The sequence below is a fragment of the Aptenodytes forsteri genome, unplaced genomic scaffold (assembly GCF_000699145.1).
Source record: "Aptenodytes forsteri isolate BGI_AS27 unplaced genomic scaffold, ASM69914v1 Scaffold229, whole genome shotgun sequence".
Lineage (NCBI taxonomy): Eukaryota > Metazoa > Chordata > Aves > Sphenisciformes > Spheniscidae > Aptenodytes > Aptenodytes forsteri.
In genome coordinates, this window is record NW_008795863.1 from 4,902,388 (window position 1) to 4,908,172 (window position 5,785).

A 5,785-nucleotide genomic window follows, 5' to 3' on the forward strand; every position below is an offset into this window, starting at 1 on the left:
TTGGGGCAGCGGCCTCGCTCTGCCCGCGCCCCCGCCCCACCGCTCTGGCGCTGCTCCGAGGCACCGGGACAGGGAAGGATAAATATAACAGAGGGGGAAAGCGCTGGCTTTTCATAATCGTTTTGTTTTGTTTTTACAGACAATGTGGAGTCTGTCGGAAGAATTTGTTCGAGGCCACTACGCAGTCTTCCGCGAAAACCGCAAGCATAAAAGCCCTGCCCTCACAGCGAAAGGCTGATACTGGAAGGAAATTAAGATGTAAATGGAGTTCTCCGGGCTGGCGAGCGGCACTGTGTTGTAAATAAATTGCTTCTCATTCGTGTGCTGCTAATTAATAAAACTTCAGGTCCTTGCCCAGCCCTCAGTTACAGCCACCCTTCGCCCCTCCGGAGCATTTCGGAGCGGCTGGGAAGGGCGGAAGGTGGGAAGGGACCTCTGGAGATCGCCCAGTCCGGCACCCCGGCTCAGAGCAGGGTCGCAGCTTTTACTCCTGTGAGTGGAGAATGACGTCATGAATTGGCAGGGTTAGATAGTGAATGATGGAAGTAAAATCACGTTAAAATGGCAGTTACCTTTCATTATTCGCAGTCTGCTACTTCTGGCATTTATCTCTACGTTGTGTATGAAATACAGCTGTTTGACAATCTTTTGCACTTTGGGGCTTTGGCTCCTGGTGTCCAAGATGCTGCAAGGATGTGTTTATTGGTTTCAAACCAGTTCTTTCTAAATTGGACTTCTAGAGGTGGAAATATTTTTGTTGACTATCATTTTCAATGAAAGCTTTCTTTTTATTTCGAGTGCAAGTGTGGCCAAATATAATGCCTATTTATTTCCCCGGGGGTTACAAATAAAACGGTAAAAACGAGAACCTAGATAATGCTGCAATTTAGGGTTTGAGCTGGCAAACACAAACATAAGAGCTCAGGTTCTAGGTTCTCATTTTTCTCCAGCACAGCTCCTCTGTTTTCTATGCTACTCTCATATATAGTTAGCCGGCTTCACTCGCGTTTCGACTGAAGTCTTGATGCTACCCATCCCCCATATGGTAGTGCGAGTTACAACATATTAATGATTTGTGCATATTTTGTATTATTTTAACATGTAATACATCATCTTCAAACTTAGGCACACAGCTGTATCATTTCCAGTGATCGCTCAACCATGCTGTTGTCAGGACACTGCTCTATTATGTTTTTGCTAATGCATTTGTTGTGTGATGCAATCTTCACGAAGGGACGTGAACTTTTTGATGTGTGGGGGTAAGGCAGCTACCTCAAAAGTTAACGCAAGGGGGCAGAATAGCATTAATTGTTGTGTTTCCTTGACGTCAGACTTTTGAATTGTGAGCATTCTCTTCGCTTATTATTTGCCTGGAACTTCCCAGTCTTCTCCCCGAAAAAAGTTACCTTAATTCCACAAAGCTTTGATAACCTTGGGTTATGTTGCAATAAAAATTCTCATTTTTTTATTTTACAATTTTTTCCTGCGTGCATAATTTATGCAAATTTTATGTTCAATAAAAGCTGCAGTTACAGCCTCTGAAAATTAGAAACTATAGCTGCTCTTGAAAGTGTTACGTTTGTAACTACAAAACTGTTAAAAAACCCCTCAAGAAGTCTCAAAACGAATTTAACTTACAGTAAATTTAACTTTAAATTTAACTAGCTAGGGTCTTCTAGTAGATCTGTCACTAAAAATCCAGAAATGAAGAGTTAAACCAGTGTTTATGCTAATGGTGACTCCTCTCTAGGTTCACAATGTCCAGACACACATAAAATTGTATCTCTGATCAGCCAATGTCAATCCTAACACAGTGTGGTAAAGTATCATGTTCAGACATATAACGTTAACTCTCAACCCCATCTTTGTTACAGTGAATCGAAAAACCCACGCCTATATCCACAGCTATCTAGTGTTAGCGTAGTGAAGGTGAGGTAGAAAGTGACGGCGTTCTGTGGATTACAGAAGAGCATGTAAGAGTGTTTGGTCACAGTTACAGTAGGAGTAAGACTAAAGTGCTTGACCTTCAAAGACATAACCATTCTGCTTTAATTACAGTCAATCTAAGAAACGGTTAAGCTCCGGGGAACAGCTAAACCAACAAGAACAATAGAAAACACAGGTCATGCATGGCTGATCAGGAATTGTTAGCTGTTTCGCTGAGTTTTAGTCCTGGAGCGTGTATGAAAACAGTCCAGAAACACTACAAAAAAGAACTAGAGCATCAAGAAAACGCTAGACAAAAGCCACACGTTCTCTAGTGGTTTGATTCCAGGAATGCCTTCAAGAGAGTTCGTTAAGCTGAGGCTGGAAAGGGGATTGGAAGCATTTGAAAAAAAAACCCAACTACTTTGCTGATTGTTTCTTACTGACAAACAGATACTTTGCATCTGTTCTTGAACTGGATCACCTCAAAGAAACTCCTGGTTACAGTTCCCTATATACACACACTTCAGCGTAGGAACATAGAAGATCACAAATGTAATTACTCCTGCTGAAAGGAGTCAAAGAATGAGACAGTAAGACGTGGAGTAAGGAGAAAAAATAATCTGGAAGTTGTCATAACTATTTTCTAGATTTTAATGTACATCAATAGGAAATGCACACAACCAGCCTTCATTGCAAAGTTTTTGTTTTATTTTTAAATACAGAATTTGTATATATCCCACTGGGGAAAATTAAAGAACCTGATGATAAATTATGAATTACACTGTTTATTACACAAACTTGACTGGCTCAGCTGCCATCTCCCTGCTAATCATTCTCTTGCAGATCCATTTCCAATATTCCAGAGCTCTGAGCTACTTCTGACAAATGACTTTTGAAAATTCCAGACTGATAGAGAACTGTGAGTATTACCGGTTAGAGAGATCTGAGGTCCAAATACTTACTGTAATGTGGAAACAGAAGTACTTGACCAATGTCAAAGAAAAGTTCTTAGGATAGGCATACATATATGCTTAACAATTGCATATATTTTGTGTTTATCTAAATAGCTGTTACCTTTCCTTTAAGGCGCTAATGATATTCACAATGCTATTCATTCTATATTACTGGCAAAAGAACAAGTAAACATATCTCAAATTCCATAAGACATCAAGGCCATCCTGCATAATCCGTAGCATGAAGTCAGCCTTCCTATAATGATACAAAGCGGGAACACTCTCTTGCTCATGTTACAGCACAAATAGAAAAGTGAAGACTCGTATTCGAATATTGGAGGAAGGCCCAAACATCCTGCCTTTTTTTGACCTGTGACAATGCTGATTAAGTGGCCAAGAATGTGGGCTACAGGGCTGTCACCTGATCTTTTGGATCAGTAGCAGATAACCTCACTCTCGCAGCTCAAAGCTATTTTTTGCACTACAGGCTAGTCAGACAAGAATGATTTTTCACTAGCCCACTCCATCTTGTTCTAAAGCTCTGACAGACAAAATTTCATGAGTCTTTCAATGACACTACTGTTTAAGTATGATGAAAAAGTAATTTTCTTCACAGGACGGGCACATTTCCTTAGTTAAGTACAGCTAATAAGCAAAAGTAGGATGTGCTTTGTTAGAAGACAGACAGACAGACAATGATTCCAATTCTCTGTTTTTATCAAAGCTACTTCTCTGCTACAGTGAAATTCCAGAGCCAATCCTTGGCCAGGAGGACCACTCAAGAAAAATCACATCATCTCTGTAGGTCGAGGGAGAATATGCCAAACCTAAAAGGTTTTTTTCCATTTGTTACTCTTTCTTCTTAAATACAGAGCAACATACTCTCCTTTGCCAGTGTTCACTTATCTTTAGGTAGCTTTATCTTCTAACCCAGATTTTTACTGATACTTCTCACCTTTTCGCTGCTGATTTTTTGTCAAAAGCTTCAAAAAGAAAGAAAATGTGCTTATCTATGTGCCAGGATTTATTGATTGCATTATATTAAATTATATTCTATTTCATAATGTTTAATACATCTATATCCATAGATGCTGTAAAGATTTCATTTGTTACTGAAGAGCTATTTCAGTGATAAATGTAGTGTTCTGAATAAATCTTCTAGTGTTTATTCAAAAAGTCAGGTGTGCCCCTTTTTTTTTTTTTTGAGGGGTATGGTGAGGACACAGTAGTGTCCTTAAAAGTTCACATCCACCCCATACCCTGTCTTTCCCTGCCTCCGAGGAACAACAGAGAACTCCTTGGAGTCTAAGGTCAATCTAAACCAGCTGCAAAGGTTGCTGCATACAAAATGTTCCATCTTCAGTAGAGGCTCATCATCTTTCCTGCTTATTGCTGCTGGGGTTTGCTGGCACTGGAATTGATCCCTGGTCATTCATTTGGCACTGAGGTGCGCTAATCACAACTGTGGCTGCTCCCTATCAGATATTGTCATGTGTAATTTTATGACTGGCTGCTTTTTTTTTTTTTTTTTTTTTTTGGTGCTGCTAATGATTTGTGCAAGGGACGATAACAATCCATTTTGTACCAAGGACACCTTGCCTTATTCACCTGTTCACTCTGAAGTTTGGTGGTTATAAAAGCCAAAGTCCTCTTTGCTTCCATTTGTTGAAAAACCAACATTTTTGATGATAACTGAGAAAATTCTACATGGTCACTCCTGGCCATGATATTAAACCATGGCTGGGACTTGAAAGAGAACACACATCCAGATCTTTGGAAAAAAAGTATTTAAAAGACTAGAGAGAAACAATCTTTAATCAGAAGTTGTTGAAATAGAAGTGAGAAAAAGGTCTGAAGTATCCAAGGAAAACAGTGGGGGACCTTTAGGATCTGAATGTCAGGAGGGGAGCAAAGAGCAACAGATGGCGCTTGTACAGAGATGGTTACTGCTAGTTCAAACCCAAGAGCAAATAGCTGCATTGTGGAAGAGTATCTATTTCATAATCTCACACTTTGCTATAGTAAGATGGATAAGACAGAGTGTAGCCTAGGCAGGTAGAAGCTTGTAAACATAAAAAGTTTAACTCTATATGCAATGCTGTTTCTTCTGCTAGAAGCAAAGTTTTTGATTCCATGATCAACATAGTCTCCTTCTACCCACACATGTGATTTGTATGGACAAGGAAGAACATGTACCTCATACCAGGTTGTGTTTGATGCATTTTGATGTCTGCGAGCCAAATCCTGTCTTGTCTTCTGATCGCCAACATTTTATTAGAAATTTATTGTGTTTAACAATCTACAAAGACTTAAAACCATTTTGGCTTTTAACTCTACTCTTAAAAATATTTTATCGCTGTATAGTATATTTGAGAAGCAGACCTCTTCAAACTTTAACTTTCTGTCAGGGAATAGAAAGGGTCAGCTGCTCCCTAAAGGATGGGACGCCAGGAGCTGAGTGCAGTAACACCTCCCAGCAGGAGAGGGGCCAGGGGTCTGAACCACCAGACCCAGCAAGGTAAGCAGGTGTATCGAGTTTGCGTGGCAAGGTTTTGGTAGCAGGGAGACTACAGGGGTGGCTTCTGTGAGAAGCTGCTAGAAGCTTCCCCTATGTCCAATAGAGCTGATGCCAGCTGGCTCCAAGAGGGACACGCTGAGCCCATCAGCGATGGTGGTAGCGCCTCTGTGATAACATGTTTAAGACGGGGAAAAAGTTGCTGTACAACAGCAATTGGAGCCAGAGAGAAGAGTGAGAATATGTGAGAGAAACAACTCTGCAGACACCAAGGTCAGTGAAGAAGGAGGGGGAGGAGGTGCTCCAGGCACCAGAGCAGAGATTCCCCTGCAGACCATAGAGGTTAATGGTGGAGCAGATATCCACCTGCAGCCCATGGAGGACCCCA